Genomic DNA, 18275 nt, shown 5'->3' with positions numbered 1-18275 from the left:
ATCCCAGACTCCCCGCATTAGGGGGCAGGCATGACCTAACTTCCTCTGGCCCAGCTATCCTCGGAGACAGAGCTGGAGGGAGGTGGTGAGGAGCCAGGTGCACCGAGGAACGTCCATCTTCCAGCAAGCCAGCAGGTGGGAGGACCCAGCTCTGGGGGCTGGGGAGTCTGGACTCCTGTTCTGAGCATATCAAGTGCCGAGTGCTAGTGTCTGGTATTTCTGCTCAGACAAGGAGCGATTGGCTACTGTTCATGGATGCTCAGATTTCTAGTTGGATCCTGTGGCCCCACCAGACATCCTGTGAACTGTCTAATATCCTCTCACCAGCTCCTTTTTACTCAAATTTGCAAAAGTGGATTCTGGAGATGACAGTTAAGATCTTTGCCTAATGTATCACCCCAACCATAACACTCCTCTCTGAAAAACAAAACAAGGCCTAACCTGGTAAAGTTCACTGCTCATTGTTTAATTACGACAAAGACCAACCGTATTTATAGATATTAATATGAAAAATTTACATATAAGTCAGGGCTCTTTATTTATTTACAGAGCGTCAGTAATTAAAAAGAAATAACTTTCCGACCAGAGCCCCCCTTTCTACAGTGATCAGTCAAATTCATTCTTCCTGTTTCCCCGGTTTCACAAATAGCAGGAGGATTCAAACAGAACCTGTGAAGTTTGACAACTTCCTCATTAACACATGTTTGATCTCTGAAAAGCCTCTCTGTTCATCTACTGGGTGCTTAACCGCTTATTTCTCTGTTATGCAAACATTCTGAAACTACTTCATATCACATGAAAACACCTAGGGATGAGCCCATGAATATTCTCAATGTAAACCTAAATGCCAGCAGGCGAAAATGTCTGTTAGGAGCAGTGTGTACCCAGCATGAAGGAGGGAAGGGGCGCAGAGGGATGCGGAAATTAACTCATTCCCACATGAAAGAGCTGTCGCTAGAGAGGCCACTGCACTCGGGCAAGAGCTGAGCATCACACTCAAGTGGCTGAAACTGGAATTACTTTTCCAGCTTCACTGATCTATATTTGCCATAAAATTTTGTGCAAGTTTAAGATGTACAACACAATGATTTGATATCCGTTTATGTTACCAAATGTGAAATTGGAATTTAAAGAGACTGTGGGTACACAATAAGAATCTGATCATGTGTTAAAGTCGCTGTAGTTCAAAAATAACATTCATTTTCTATTTGATGGGATACCATACCACTTACACATTTCTATCTTCTGAAGGTTATTTTTAGTCAAAATGTATTGGACATTTAATAGAGGTTTGCATCCCAGAACACATTTCTTACTCCTGACAGTACACGGCAGATACTGTCAACCCTATTTTAGGGGCAAAGTGATTCCCAGAGAGGTTAATCACCTCAGGTAATACAATTACTAAATGACAGAGGTAAGATACGCCCCCAGGCCTGTTAGACACCCAAACGCTCTACCCTGAATTGCAAAGGCTGTGCAGCGGCACTGACTTAGAGCTTATGCTTTTACGTAAATGTCAGAGGGAGCGTAGAAAGCTGTATACACACCATGACGCAACTCTGAAACTCTATACACTCGTGGACAAAGGCTTGGGGGGAGGACACGTCCTGTGCTGCTCATTTCCGTGTCCAAGAAACCAAGAGAATGAGGAACAGAGAGTTCTTAACAGAAAAAAGATTGAGAGCGTGTGTGTGTGTGTGTGTGTGTGTGTGTGTGTGTGTGTGTATGCACACACCATGGTTTTAAGAAAACAAGTTAGGAAACTTGAACTCCTTTACTAAACACACAGATTACAGAGACAGAACTCACCGACTGTCTTCACTATGCAGTCCCGGACTGGGATTATTGTTTTTCCCATTATTTTTTTCAAATGTTCTTGAAAGCTGTTACATTGTTTTTAAAATTAAAAAAGAGATAAGAACAAGCAATACGCAGAAGGAGAAAGGTCCAGCCTTTCAGCGCCTGAGAAGTGCTGAGCTTGCAAAGGCTGAGGAAGCCAAGGTCAGCCCCACCCCTCTGCCCCAGGGCCACTGGGAGGCTCTGCCCAAAGCTGAAGCCAAGTCTGGATGGAGAGTCCACAAGGTCACTGAGCAAACAGCTTTAAAAGGTCACTGTCTCGCTGACAATCAGAGACCTGCAGGAAGGTAAACATCCCTTCATTCCAGGAAGAGAAACATGTTATCCTAGAATCCTAGGGATGAACCTTTCTGTGACTGTTGAGAAGTTGCTGGTTCTTTCTTGCCAAGTCTGTGATTTGGCAACCTTTTAACCCGTGGGGTTAGGGTCATCATGCCTTGCCAGGTAACAGACCTGATTCTGGGCCTACATCTTTACAAACTTGTACCAAATGAGCAGCAGCTCATACCTGCTAACTCACTGAAGGGTAAACAACGGAAAGAGAGAAATCAGGTGAAATGTCAGGGTCGCTTGGAGAAGACAGGAATGAAAGATCAGAGGCAGCGCCCTGAAGGAGCTGTCCCTGAAGTTAGGCCACAAAAAACAAAATGAATCCTTGGAGAAAGGGTGAAAAGCTTTCTAAACGGACAAGAATAAGCAGAGGGCAAAGACCCAGAGGAAAGAAAGTTCAGGCTGGGTTCCTCTGAAGATTCATCTGTTGGTGATAACCAAAATTCCTTTTAATTTCTCAAAAACTAGGATGACGAGCAGATGCTATGCAGTCAGGCACAGACATGTGATTTGAGTTACGGTAGTTAGTGTTTTCCAGCGGACATACTCGGATTTATTTGGAAGAACAGATAGGAGCCCTGAAGTATAAGCGTCTGGGAGAGGGTTTCTGCCACCTGTAGCTTCGCCACTTCTGGACAATCAGCCCATTTTGGGGGTTCTTTGATTCTTCACACAGAACCCCTCCTTCTTTCTGGTTTATTGCAGTAGTCAAGCTAAGCATCCACAAATTCAGCTGTACAAAACCCACAGCTTAAAGCATTCCACAAAGAGAGAATGGTATTAGGAAAAGAGAATGGTAAGTATTAATGCTTCATTTTAAAAACCCAAGTGGGGGAGGAAAGTGGCTTTCTCACCAGCGTTCACGTTTCTGACGCCTCCTCTAGAATTGCACACCTTGGGGCAGCTCCTCACGCTCTGCCCCCTGCGCTTGGCTTTATGCTGGAATGCTTTCGTTTGCTCCACATATAATATCCTCGCACCACTGTTTTCTGTAATTTATACCTCATGCTGTCCACTTTCTTGTACTATTTTATTTGGTAAAGCACTTTGGATACCAGTTTATATGAAAGATGGTTTTTGAAATGAAATTGTATTGCAAGCTCCATTACTATAATTTCCTCCTTCTTGGGGCCTCCCTCGTCTTACCCTGTTGCCTGATGTTCGATGCAGGGCTGCGATGTAAATGAAGTGTGTTCGGAACTGACGCACACGCATTACTTACTGTCTGCTGTCAGGGCAGTCCGCTACCCAGCGCTCAGTGCTCAGCGTCTTCCGGGATCTGCTCTGACGTCCCGCCTACTCGTTCCGTGGAGAAAGTGCTCCCCGTGTGCACTGTTACAAGTTCAGCAGGAGTGGGCAGATCGCCTGGCTAGGAGGAAACGCCTCACAAGGTACAACTTAGTACACCACACGTTGTGGGTGGTAGAGAATTTTGTCAGATCTCACTTATTTAGAGACTAACAGCCTTGATCTTTTGTTTCTGTGTTTTTTGTTTTTGTTTTTGTTTTTCCATTCTGCTCTTTGCCTTTTATTCATTCCAATGATTCACTTTAGTACTTTTAAAACTTAAGAGGAAGAAAAATTTGAACGGGTCACTTGAATGACTTTTTGGCAGATCTTGATAAAGACTCAACAAAACAGAAGAAGAGATTACTTTGAAGACAAAGGTGTCTTTTAATTTGGTTTTTATTTTTTAACTTTTATGTTGGAGTATAGCTTATTAACAACGCGGTACTGGTTTCAGGTTCCCAGCACAGTGACTCGCCATTCATACATGTGTATCAATTCTCCCCCTAACCCTTTCCCGTACAGACTGTCACGTGACGCTGAGCAGAGTTCCCTGTGCTATGCAGTGGGTCCTTGTTGGTTATCCACGTTAAATATAGCAGTGCACAATGTTGATCTCAAACTTCTGATTATCCCTTCCTCCTACCCTCACCCCCGGGAAGCATAGCTAATGCCTGAAGTCTACATATTCTCCTGTATTTGTGATTCTTTCTGGATTTGAATACATGCGCATCAGATTTCAGGTATTCAATGAATTTTGCCTAACTTAATTTTGCTAGAAGGGCTATCAGTTCAGTTCAGTCGCTCAGTTGTGTCCGACTCTTTGCTACCCCATGAATCGCAGCACGCCAGGCCTCCCTGTCCATCACCAACTCCCGGAGTTCACTCAGACTCATGTCCATCGAGTCGGTGATGCCATCCAGCCATCTCATCCTCTGTCGTCCCCTTCTCCTCCTGCCCTCAATCCCTCCCAGCATCAGAGTCTTTTCCAATGAGTCAACTCTTTACATGAGGTGGCCAAAGTACTGGAGTTTCAGCTTTAGCATCATTCCTTCCAAAGAACACCCAGGACTGATCTCCTTTAGGATGGACTGGTTGGATCTCCTTGCAGTCCAAGGGACTCTCAAGAGTCTTCTCCAACATCACAGTTCAAAAGCATCAATTCTTCGGTGCTCAGCCTTCTTCACTGTCCAACTCTCACATCCATACATGACCACTGGAAAAACCATAGCCTTGACTAGACGGACCTTTGTTGGCAAAATAATGTCTCTGCTTTTGAATATGCTATCTAGGTTGGTCATAACTTTCCTTCCAAGGAGTAAGTGTCTTTTAATTTCATGGCTGCAATCACCATCTGCAGTGATTTTGGAGCCCCCCAAAATAAAGTCTGACACTGTTTCCACTGTTTCCCCATCTATTTCCCATGAAGTGATGGGACCGGATGCCATGATCTTCGTTTTCTGAATGTTGAGCTTTAAGTCAACTTTTTCACTCTCCTCTTTCACTTTCATCAAGAGACTTTTTAGTTCCTCTTCACTTTCTGCCCTAAGGGTGGTATCATCTGCATATCTGAGGTTACTGATATTTCTCCCGGCAATCTTGATGCCAGCTTGTGCTTCCTCTAGCCCAGCATTTCTCATGATGTACTCTGCATATAAGTTAAATAAGTAGGGTGACAATATACAGCCTTGACGTACTCCTTTTCCTATTTGGAACCAGTCTGTTTGTTCCATGTCCAGTTCTAACTGTTGCTTCCTGACCTGCATATAGGTTTTTAAGAGGCAGGTCAGGTGGTCTGGTATTCCCATCTCTTTCAGAATTTTCCACAGTTTATTGTGATCTACACAGTCAAAGGCTTTGTCATAGTCAATAAAGCAGAAATAGATGTTTTTCTGGAACTCTCTTGCTTTTTCCATGATCCAGCGGATGTTGGCAATTTGATCTCTGGTTCCTCTGCCTTTTCTAAAACCAGCTTGAACATCAGGAAGTTCACAGTTCACGTACTGCTGAAGCCTGGCTTGGAGAATTTTAAGCATTACTTTACTAGTGTGTGAGATGACTGCAATTGTGCGGTAGTTTGAACATTCTTTGGCATTGCCTTTCTTTGGGATTGGAATGAAAACTGACCTTTTCCAGTCCTGTTGCCACTGCTGAGTTTTCCAAATTTGCTATACTGACCATGAATGGTAAGAAAGATGACAATATTATTATTATCGTTATCATTTATAAGAAGATACATTCAGCATCTTTCTGGAGAAGAGATATGCTGATAGTGTAGACAGCAGGTAAGATCTCTCTGGGTTACTATTCTTCTGCTTCACTGCTTTAGTCTCTGAGTGTTTAAGCCAATCTTGTGGCTTAAGATTGAAGGTCACCTGCCCAGCCTGACTCAGAGCAGTTGTGGAGACTTTCTGGCAGTGGATATTTATATATTATGCCCCAAACCACAGCATGCACTCTGAGGGTGGAGAAAGGTTTTGGTTCATCTTTTATTCTTCCTACCACATGCAGACAGGAGGTGTCAGGAAGTACTTTCATATCTAGACTTTTCTTTATTTTTATTCCAGACATTATACAATTTACCAGTAAAAAGCTATTGATATGTAAATAACAATAGATTCTCCCAGGCAGTCTTTGAACGGAGGGAAGATAGAAGTGGAAGAGGTCTTAGAGAGCAACCAACCCAACCCCGGGTCTCACAGCTGAAGACCTTGAGTGGAGACCTACCTCTAGCATTTATTGTCAGCGTGCTGCAGGGCGGACAATTGCCAACTGGAATTTAAATTTCCTCTAGTTTAGAAAAGAGCAATGTTTGCCTCACACAGTTCTGTGAACCCTGAGTGAGATCATGGATGCAAAAGAGCTTTGTCAGACTTGAAGTGCTCTCTCCTTGTCAGGTTGGGAGACGTTGCTTAGAGCAGTTAAGGGACTACTTCACAGAGGTTTCTTCGGCTGGCGCACAGTCAGGCTTCCGTAGGTGGGGCCGTGTCAGTAAGTAAGAACTGAACTTGGGGTTAGAAGGAAGGCACATTTCAAGCAGACCATGATACTACTTGGAACACACCCAGAATATCCCACTTTGGTTCATGCTAATTAGAAATATGAACAAAGTTGACGGTTTTGAAAAATAAAACTGACTTCAAGAGACTGTCGCTCCTCAGGTGAGCGAGTGGTGAAATGTAGAGGTGATGAGAGCTGGTCTTACCCAGCTTGTGCACCTTTGTGTCTGTCAAAGGGGATTGTGCGTGTGAACGTGTCTGGTACACAGTAAGGAGCCGTGTAAATGTCATTATTATGGTTTTCTGCATCCTCTGTACCTTTTTATTGTATTTCTCACGTCAGAAAGGAGAAAAATTATTCTCTTCACCTCAAGTCACTGGAATAGTTTAGTATAACATTTTGGGGCAATAACATTGATTGATTTTTTTTTTCCAGCAAAATAAGCCCATTAAATCTTCCTTTGATGATACCCATTCCGTTTTTCAAAAATTCTTTATCTTATTTTCTTATTTTTCCCCCAAAGATTATTACTACATTTTTGTCATTGTTTTTTTTTTTTTTCCTGCCCTGTGTCTCCTACTACTAGTCATTTTGCATCTTTGTTTCTCATCATTAATTCTTTACCATACGCTGTTTTATTTTTTTCTAGTACCTGAACAACTCTCTCCCTCCCTCTACACTCACCAACCTTAAGGAGTCTTACTAATAAGGGCTCTGAATTAAGGCAAATTTCTTTTAGTTTACCTTTTGGGAAATGGTTGAGATTCTGAGATTGTGTTTCTCTTTAAGAGAATTACTATAAAGAAAAATTGTCCTGTATCGTAACTCTTACTACTCTCCAATTTGTGGAGCTTGCTCTGCATAAGAAAAGAATCCATACTGAAAGAATCACAAATAAACACCTAATAAAAGGAATTCAGCTCACATTAAAATACTGGAATACCAGATGGTGGAGTTTAAGTATTATTCAACTACTGTTTATCCTACCCAGCGCTCATTTTAAATTCAACATTTTTGAGAATTATTCATGGAGGCATGGTTGTATTTCACGCAGATAACAAGCTTAGTTTGAAGTGAACTACCAGAATGCACCCATAATTTCCATACTTCCTTGGTTATTGTTAATTTGGATTGCAACTATTAGTTAAAGTTGAGAGGCTTTCGAAAGCAAATCGACATCAAGCTATTGTGGACAATGATTTGTTCAGCAATTCGCAGGGAGGGGAAATCATTAAATTTTACAGGGTGGAGGAACTCACCAAAGAATGTGATGTTCCATCTGCCAAAGCTGAAAACACCACTGTTTGACGAGTGTGTTTCCTCCTCTGTAGCAGCCTGCCCACTGAGCAGGCAATTATTCTTGCTTTTATCTAATGGCTGTGGCATAACTTCTAAGTGAATGTAAAACGCAATTTCATCTTCCAATACCTCTGCACGTGGATGGATAAAAGATCAACAGAGCTGGCTCTGGCACAGCCCAGCTCCCTGTGTAGTCACGGGCCATGTGAGCTGATCAATGGGGCACACATTATGGAAAATGTAGATTATTGAGCTCCTCCCAACTCTGCCTTCCACCATACATCAGTATTTTATTCACATTGGTTTAGGGAAAATGACAAGCTTTCCTGCTCTGAGTCATTAAAGAAATATTAGGAGACCTTTTACAAGAACAACATCCATTCTAATGCTGAAAGCTAATGCTTTGACAGCTTAAAGAGTTTTCACCCCATGTTTAAAATTAATCTTTCAACAAAAAAAGTTGCATTCAATATGACACATCTCCAGTGCCTGAAAAAGCTTTTACATGGAAAAACAGGACTTAAAAATCTTCTGGTTTTTTTTTGGACAGGAAGTAAGATGCCTTGGTGGGCATAATTAAGGAAGGTCAGCCCGGAGGCTCTCACGAGTGCAGGGCTGTCGTTTGTCCTGAGGCCACGGTCAGGGGGAGTTTGACCCCACAGCCATCTGGGATGAGCTGCTTTGTGGTCACCACATTTTCTAGTTCGTCCGCATTAAACTTAGTAAATCCCTGGCTCTCGGAGACGGGGCTCTTTCGGCAGCCAGGTAACCTGAGGTTGGCCCCGCGGAGGGCCACGATCACCGGCTCCTGTCCTGCAGCTCGGTGTGGACGGACATGATGACTTAGCCAATGTGGACTCTGCCCACTGTGTGCCCGGGGCTTTCCAAGGTCACCGAGCATGCCTGTCTGGAGCCTAGGCTGAGGCCAGCATGTCAGTCATGAATGTCCACTGGAAAGCGGTGTCTCCAAGGCAACCTGTGCAGGCAACAGGCTGCGTGCCCTACCAAGGAGGCCGCTGTTTGCTTCTCCTGCTTTGATTGCTGGATTCTCCCCATTCTGAGAGCAACAGAAGTTAAGAGGACTTTGCTTACAACCATCTCACGAGGCACCGTTATTGCTCTCTGTTGTTGAACACTTAGTGTGTGCCAGGATTCGGTCCTGGGAACCTCACACCATGACTTCATTTAATTGCCACGATGACTCTACAAGGCATTCCTATTTCACAGAGGAGGAAACAGTCTCAGAGGGGTTAGTAACTATTGAGCTAAAATTCCAGCTTGAAGCAACCTGACTTCAGGGCTCCAGTTTTTTCTATTGTGACATACTTTCTCAAGCAAAGTAGGTGTGAGATTGTATTTGGAAGTTAAGATTTACTTTTTAAGAGTGACATCACAGAGAGGAAGCACAATTTATTTTTCAAAACACCTCCAGAAAATTTACCTTGGGTGCATCTTTATACCCAACCCACTCTTTGAATGGTTCCTTAAATTCACGCAGTCCTTTCTAAGCTTCAGGTTCTTCACATGTGAGCAGAATAACGGTAGCACCTGCATCATCTGCTCAGTTCAGTTCAGTCGCTCAGTCGTGTCCGACTCTGTGACCCCAAGGACTGCAGCACACCAGGCCTCCCTGTCCATCACCAACTCCCAGAGTTTACTTAAACTCATGTCCATCGAGTCGGTGATGCCACCCAACCATCTCATCCTCTGTCAACCCCTTCTGCTCCTGCCTTCAATCTTTCCCAGCATCAGGGTCTTTTCCAATGAGTCGGTTCTTCACATCAGGTGGACAAAGTATTGGAGCTTCAGCTTCAACATCAGTCCTTCCAATGAATATTCGAACTGATTTCCTTTAGGATGGACTAGTTGAATCTCCTTGCAGTCCAAGAGACTCTCAAGAGTCTTCTCCAACACCACAGTTCAAAAGCATCAATTCTTCTGCGCTCAGCTTTCTTTATGGTCTAACTTTCCTACCCATACATGACTCCTGGAAAAACCATAGCTTTGACTAGATGGACCTTTGTTGGCAAAGTAATGTTTCTGCTTTTTAATTTTCCATAATGCCGTGAGATAATTCCTGAGCATCCTGCATTTCTACATGTCCCCAAAGTATAGGCACAGAATGCCTTTCTTTGTTCTAGACAAACTGTTCCAGGATGTCTGTACAGTAAATACTCTTAAAAGACAGTGACAGTCCCTCCCTTTGGAGCAAAAACAGCCTGCTGTCTGTTTTAAAAGACTCAGGTCTCCTAACTTCAGGGCTCCTCTTCCATGATGCAACCCACTGTGTGTTCTTCATGGTGTCCTGTGGGACTGGGGCTTGGAGAACTGGCCCAGGGAAACGCTGGTACTCTGGGTTTTGCTATTTCTGGGGGTAATAAAGTCCTTTGTCTCTGACCCAAGAGTCTTATGTCTTCCACCAGCATCTATTAAACTATGGGAGGCTATTTTGTTAATTTCCAAATAGGGTAAACATCTCAAATTCTTCATAATTTTTGACATCTCATGAAGTGACAGTTAAATGAGATAATCCATGTAAATGGATTAGTCACTGGCACATAAAAAGTACTAAATATATATTGGCCATTGATGTTACTATTGAATCAGAAAAAACAATACATAATTGTTTCTTTAATAATACAGGTATTTTTGTATTTTACATCAATTAGCTTTAAACTGCTTTTTTTTTTTTTTTTTGGTATGATAAACCATATAATAGCAGTGTTCCTTTGTATATGCTAGAGTTAATGCTGTTGGGGCTATTGGAGGGTCAAATCAATTCTACAAAGACAGGATTCAAGAGTTTTTTTGTATCTTACGACTAGGAAAGTTGATATAGAAATAATTTAGAAGGCATATTTTACAATGTAACTTGAATAAAGATTTTGAAATGTTATAAGAATGCTGAAGGAAAATTAATAAAATAATTTTCAACGAGAAGCATTCAATAGTCTTTCAAAGTTTAAGACTCAGAAACTCCAAAGTCCATGGCTCTTTATGAATTTGATCTAAGGAATACTGGAAATATGATTTTTATTTCATCTGTGAACCATATAACTTACTGAAAATGAGTTAAGAAATACAAATAAGAATGCACCTCCGAAAACTACAGAATCTGTCTGGAATTCCTCCTATTTCTCTTCACATTTTATCTCTTTATTTTAGCTCTGTCCTTGAATTATTGAAAAGAGAAGTTTTGTTTGTTTGTTTGTTTTTTTGGTATTAATGGCAAATTCTTTACTCTTTATGCCTTTTTGACGGTGCTTTTGTTTCATATGCTCAGTGTTTAGCATTTCTAAGCTCCTCTAGGATGATCGTAAGGGCCACCAGTCTAGTCTGGCTTTTGATTTCACTTGTAGAGTTCTCCACGTGCCTTTTCTTCAAAAGTGAGTTGCTTAGTGGGTGAAATTTAAGAATAAATAGGACGTTTGAATAATTTAAAAATATATTTTATTATATAAAATACTTGTTAATTATAAAGGGGAAAATAACCTTAAGGTTATTAAAATAACTTTAATAAATAACCTTAACCAAGATAAATCTCGGCAAAAGAAGACATATCCAGATTAGCTACCCCTGGTATGACAAAGTGGTGAGGGGCACACCACTTCTGTGATATTCCTTCTAATAATGCATAAACTCAAAGCATGAGAAAACATGAAACAAACCCAAACTGAGGGAGAGTCTGCAAAGTAACTGACCAGTACTCGTCAAAAGCCTAAATTTAATGAGAGACAATAACAGGCGAAGGAAGTGTCAGAGACTGGAGCGAGGGATGCCTGACAAGCATGAGCTAGACCTCGGGACACAGAGAAAAGGACGCTGCAGAAGAACTGAGGCAGTCTGAACAGAAGTTCTTGTTTCACAGCATTGTACCGATGGTAATTTCTTAGTTTAGAGATCAGTACTCTCTATCTCTTCATTTGGGCTTCCTGGGTGACTCAGTGGTAATGAACTTGCAGGAGACACGGGTTTGATTCCTGGGTCAGGAAGATCCCCGGGAGAAGGAAATGGCAACCCACTCCTGTATTTCTGCTGGGAAATCCCATGGCTGGAGGAGCCTGGCAGGCTACAGTCCATGGGGATGCAAAAGACTCAGACACGACTGAGCGACTAAACCAGCACCGCCACCACCACCTCTTTGGTTATGTAAGGTGTCAACATCGAGGGAAGTTGAATGAATAGTGGGAAATCTGTACTATTTTCCAACTCTTCTCTAAGCCTAAAATTACCTAAAATGATAAACCCTAGTTTTATTTCCATACTGGGAAAGAAAGTTAAAAGGTGAAAGAATATAACAGATCAATCTTCATGAGTGAGGATAATTATGTAACATCACGGAGATGCAGGATAAAATGAGGTCATTTATGAGAGACATTCACTTTGCTTTGATCACTTTTAACGTGTAGGTGGGTGAACAGGCACAGTCTGCCACCCAAAATAGACTCTAAGATCTCCTCCGTTTTATTTTTCCTCTGCCTGGATTGTATTTTTATGCACGCTAGGAGCTCAGTGGAGGCTTGTTTTGATTGTTGAGGGTGATAACCAGGCGCTCTCAGCCGGTGCAGGTCTCAAGTGTTCTCTTTTGTGGGTGCTGAATACCTGCCCTGGAGACTTGTCAATCGCCTATTCAACACAAGTTCTGAGCTACCAATTTTTCTATATAAACTCAGGGAAAAAATGGTTTTTCTTTTCCTTCTAACTCACAATTTCTCTCAGCATTATCAAAACATATACTCAAAGAAGACTATAGAACACATTTTCTTTAACTAGTAACAAGAAAAATGTCTTATTTCCATTACTCAATTATGCTGAGTGTTCATGTCAGTGAGTTAAGGGTTGAAAGGGATAGATGTAGTTTTATGTTTATAGTGATAACTTTGAGAGGTTGGAAAAAGATGCAGATTATCCTGACATTCATACAAAAGCATTCTTATTCTGCTATCGTCTCCTTCAAGTGTATTTTTTTCCTTGAAACCCCAACAGTTTTTCATCATTCTCCTCAGAAGATATTTTTCAAGCACGTTTTGTCCATGTCACTGTAACGGAGATGGACAAAAACACATAGTCCCTGACTTCAGGATCTGATAGAGTTGAGACTTTAAAGTGTCCTACTAGAAACTCCAGCCTCTTTTCCCAAGACTATAGTCTTAAAATACATCCTGTATCAAACTGTCACTTACCTAGCATTTCATCACTGAAATTTCATCCTATGGTTTCTTCCTACTCAAATGCCACCAAAACTAAAAATTATATTACCTATATATTAATATATATCAATTATAATTATTTTATTAAATAAATAAATATATTATAAATTATTAAATATAATTATCATATATTAATTATGAATTATAATTAATATATTACCTATATGTTAAAATGACATCATTAAATTCCTTCTAACATGACAGCAGGTTGAAAATCAGTTTGAATATGAAGAGCTCAGAAAAGAGGGAGTACCAAGAAAGAAATAGAAATGGGGAGAAACCATTAAAAGAGGTTTAAGCATTAATAAGACAGAAGCTTACATTTTGGGTTTGTCATTTACTAACTGGTTAACTTTGGATATGTTGCATCCCGTCTTTTAGGTCCTTTCCTTCATTTGTTAAAGTGGGAGTAGGTAGCAAGCCTCCCTGGAATACTGTCAGATTTAAAAGAGCTAGGAAGTGGGAACACACCCAGTGTGGCACCTGAGCTGGAATAAATACTGAGGCTCTCTTGGGTTTTTTTATAACTGAGTGAAAACTTTGTCCTCTTCACAATTTTGATGGTGGGACCGAATTTTACTTAATTCAGAGATCTCAACTCTAGCCACAGAGATTTAAAGATGGTATGGGAAACATCCTTTAAGCCTATCTCTGCATGTTTGAGTGCCGAATTCAAAGCTGAGAGCCGAAGAATTGGTGCTTTTGAACTGTGGTGTTGAAGAAGACTCTTGAGAGTCCCTTGGATTACAAGGAGATCCAACCAGTCCATCCTAAAGGAAATCAGTCCTGAATGTTCATTGGAAGGACTGATGCTGAAACTCCAATCCTTTGGCCACCTGATGTGAAGAACTGACTCATTTGAAAAGACCCTGATGCTGGGAAGGCGTCAGGGGTCTTCAACCCCTGATTGAAGGCGGGAGGAGAAGGGGACGACAGAAGATGAGATGGTTGAATAGCATCACCAACTCAATGGACATGAGTTTGAGTAAACTCTGGGAGTTGGTGATGGACAGGGAAGCCTGGCATGCTGCTGTCCACGGGGTTGCAAAGAGTCAGACACGACTGAGCGACTGAACTGAACTGAACTGCATGTTCGTCTTGGAGACATTCAGGATGTGCAGGCTGCATTACTCTGCCGGCGCAGAAGGCACGGAAACAGCCGCTTCCTCCTTTCCACCAAGGTGCGATCCTGGGTTCTTCCAGTAGTCCCCTAGGCAGGCTTGACCCGGGAGGCAGTCGTGTTGGAAAAAGACAGGAGTTACCAGAGATGGAAGAAAGTCTCTGTGCTTCCCTGCTGAGAGGGAGCACCCCTGGTGAGTCACTAATGATGCCCTTAGTCGGAGAGGCCGCCAAGGTGAAACTCCAGGGCATTTCAGAGGCTGCACAGGTTTCTAGGGAGCAGGGCCCTATTTCCAGTGAGTCTGGGGAGATAATTGGCCTTTTACACGGAGACCTGATGTAGGTCATCTGTAGCAGCTGTGTCTGACTTCCAGCTACCTCCTCCCTGGGCTGGAAAGGTGTCACTCAAGTGTTGTTTGTCCTGCCTACATGCCAACGCTGTGAATACCCCTCTCTGTGTTGAGAACAATTTTTGAATAGCACTTTTAGACAGCAGTTGAAGGAAGCTCTTCTTGCAAGCTACTTTTAGAATCCAGTTGGGCTGTTTTTCAATAAAGGAGAACTTACAACAACAGCAAAATTCATCCTTATTTTTCCCTGAGGCTGTTCACTGAGGTTTACTTTATTCATCTGTTTATGTATTTACTTCAATTTTGTCTCATTAGTGTCTGAAATGGCGCTAACCGGCACGCACTTCTGTCACCATCTGCGGGCTCTATTCTTTGGGGATTTCTTTTAATGAGTGTCACCTCTGGATAATCTGAGAAAATAACCATCAGTTCGAAGAAGCCATCAGAGAAAATAGATAAACCCCACGTATCTGCCATTTGTCTTCTGTGACAGGGGTTCTCTGTGCTCGTGAATGAGGATATAGCTGTGCTTCAAAGCCTGTTGGCAATACACACAATCAGCGTTGTTGCTTCATAGCCATATTGCTATGACTCAAACAGCACCACCCAGTTTAATGACTGACCTTATTTACTGGGTATTAATACAAAACTGCTTTTTCTTGAAGTTTCAGAGGATATAATAAAAGATGAACTTTTGCAAAGTGGTCTCCAAGCTCAAAGAGATTATAATCTATGGGAGGAAGCATGATGCCTGGTGAGGAGTCTACTTTCAAAAGTCAGGGTTTGTCAATTTTGAGCGCATTCAAAAATATGAAATGTGGACTGCTGGTTACAGTGTCAGCTGAAGAGAAACTTGGTAGTAATGAGTTTTAAAAAAACATATTCTCATTTTTTCCCAGAAATTCTACCTCTAGAAATTAAAATAACTTCTAGGAATTAAAATTCTACCCCCACTGTAATAAATGTGCACAAAATTCATGTACAAGGTTACTCATTACAGTGTTATTTATAAAAACAAAGTATGGAAAACGTTAGATAAACCTGGCAATAAATTGCTGTACATCTGTTGAACGCTATGAAGCCATTAAAATGATAATGACAATAATATTTTAATGGTGAGGGGAAATGTTTATAAAATATTAATTGAAAAAATCAGGTTATAAAACATAGAGAGTGTTTCCAAATTTTTAAAACTTGTATATGGATATATAGATTTTAAAAACCTGGATTATATACCCAAACTTTTATGATTATTTTTAAGTGGCAGGATTAACATTGATTCTGTATATGTTTCTGTATTTTTCAAAGTTTTCAGTAAAAAGCATGGATGTCTATACTATTAGTAACACATTTTTTTATAAGTATTTTGGCTTTTGAAGGTGATTACAGATAAATTTAAAAAGCGTTTTGGCTATATTTGGGTTATTATGTAAAAAGCTTCATGAGATGATGATTACTTGGCACTATCTCCACGTCTTATCAGTTTCCAAACAGATCATTCTACAAAAATGTATTTTATGTATTTGTTTAAATATAGGGAATATTTACCCAAAGAAAATAGCAGTCCGAACAATCTATAAAGAAGCATCTGGGCGCTTATTCTGCAGAAATCCCTCTGCTACATGTGGAGAAGAGTACAAAATGAATGAGCAACAGCTGGGCTGTCAGCGCTTGCAGAGTTTAGCTGACTTGTCCAAGGTCACCCCTCCATGTAGAGGCAGAGTCTAGAATTGACGAACGAGGCATGTCTGGAGGCCAAGAACGCTTCAGTCCACTGATGACCCCTGCTGCGTCACATGCCTCCACTCTCCATGTGGTCGTTGCACTCCTCGCTTCCCAGCGCGACCAGGCTGGAGACACAGAGATGCGCTGGGCGTCGCTCACCCCGACCCCGTTCCCCTTGTGTGTTGCTCCCGAGGCCGTCACTGCCTCCGCCCTTGCCCCTCCCCCTTTTCTGTTTGTTGTTTAGTCGCCAAGTCGTGTCTGACTCTTCGTGACCCCACAGACTGCCGCACGCCAGACTTCCCTGTCCCTCACCGTCTCCCGGAGTTTGCCCGAGTTCACATTCATTGCATCGGCCATGCCATCTGACTGTCTCATCCTCTGTTGCCCTCTTCTCCTCCGCCTTCCGTCTTCCCTTTTAGGTTTCGTGTTTATTGAGGTTGATCATGTACAACATCTAAAGATTCCCGTAGTTGACAAGATTTGCTATGAAATACAGCGTTGCTCCAGTCCTTGTCAACTTTCTGTGCCCCCCAGAATTAATCACTTTCATCTCATTATGTGGTCAGAGCTTCATGACTCTCAGGAGCATTCTTGCTGATTCTTGATCTTCCCGTCTCTGACAATGTTCACGGGCTTCTCACTGTGAAGTTCAGACTCGCATCTCCCTCTCTCTCTCCTCCCCTCTCTACATGTGCACATAGTCTTTCCATTTCCTTTTCTTCCAGTAGATTTATACAGTAATTTTGGTTAAATTACTATTGTATATTCACACATTATTATGACTATGTAAATTCTATTTTTAGAATTTATTTTTAGCTGAGACATGTAGTAAATGATGAGCATCATTCCTTTCTTGAACAACTTTGTGTTTTACCCAGAGTTAAAATTGTTTTCATTTGCTTCATTTTTTTATTGGTTTAATCACCATTTGACTGCTCACTCCTCAACAATTATCTGAATTTTCTCTCAAGTCTTCTGAAAACTCTGAGTTTTCATCTTTAGCTATAGTATTTTTCACTTGTAAATGCTCTTCTTAGCAGACTATTTCTCTAGTATCCTGTTCTTGGTTTTGGTTGCGGGATCACTCATCTCTCTGTAGATACTAATGCTGTTTTGTTCTCATTTTTCAGGTTTTCTCTTTCCTGCATAGTCTGTTGTCTCCAAGTTGCTTTAAATCTATTTGTTTTGGACTCTGTCTTTCATGGCCTCCCTGGTGGCTCAGACAGTAAAGCGTCTGCCTGCAACGTGGGAAATCCGGGTTTGATTCCTGGGTCAGGAAGATCCCCTGGAGAAGGAAATGGCAATCCACTCTGGCACTCTTGCCTGGAAAATCCCACGGACGGAGGAGCCCCATGGGGTCGCAAAGAGTTGGACACGACTGAGCAACTGACTTCACTTCACTTCACTTCTGTCTTTCAAATTATATGCTGACTTCCAATATATGATGACATTTGTCTTCCTATACTTTATAGTATTATTGTCTTCTCATATGTTTGAATATTTTATAAATAATTATGTATGCATATATATTGTCTGCTCATGTTTGACATGATCTTTTCATACTTTGTAGTATTTTAAACAGTTCACTGGCCACTTTGAGTGCACTAACAGGCCCTATAGATTATGAATTTCATTTAGGGTGATCTGGTTGTGCTATTTACTTAATAACTTTGATGTCAGGATCTTTGGAACTTCCTGTTGAGTTGGTATCGGGTTTCCAGAGACCTTTCATCTCTTCCCTGGATGGTTAAGGCCTGGCTACCAGCATATGGCATACCAGCATATACCACCCTTATGGCAAATAGCAAAGAACTAAAGAGCCTCTTAATGAAAGTGAAAGAGGAGAGTGGAAAAAGTTGGCTTAAAGCTCAACATTCAGAAAGCTAAGATCATGGCATCTGGTCCCATCACTTTGTGGTAAATAGGTGGGGAAACAATGGAAACACCGACAGACTTTATCTTTTTGGGCTCCAAAATCACTGCAGGTAGTGACTGCAGCCATGAAATTAAAAGATGCTTACTCTTTGGGAGAAAAGTTATGACCAACCTAGACAGCATATTAAAAAGTAGAGACATTACTTTGCCAACAAAGGTC

At 41.5% G+C, this 18275-nt stretch overlaps 1 long non-coding RNA gene across 1 annotated transcript; it reads left to right on the top strand.

The window, feature by feature from the left end:
- Window positions 1–2375: 2375 nt before the first annotated feature.
- On the top strand, window positions 2376–17427 carry LOC113894948. The gene is made up of 3 exons (XR_003511709.1): window positions 2376–2986; window positions 3361–3581; window positions 17311–17427. It is a non-coding gene; the product is annotated as an uncharacterized LOC113894948 (long non-coding RNA).
- The last annotated feature ends 848 nt before the right edge of the window (window positions 17428–18275 follow it).

Source organism: Bos indicus x Bos taurus, chromosome 7 (assembly GCF_003369695.1).
Source record: "Bos indicus x Bos taurus breed Angus x Brahman F1 hybrid chromosome 7, Bos_hybrid_MaternalHap_v2.0, whole genome shotgun sequence".
NCBI classification, from domain to species: Eukaryota; Metazoa; Chordata; class Mammalia; order Artiodactyla; family Bovidae; genus Bos; species Bos indicus x Bos taurus.
Note: the sequence above shows the minus strand (reverse complement) of the source record. Positions and strands in the feature narration are given on the sequence as shown.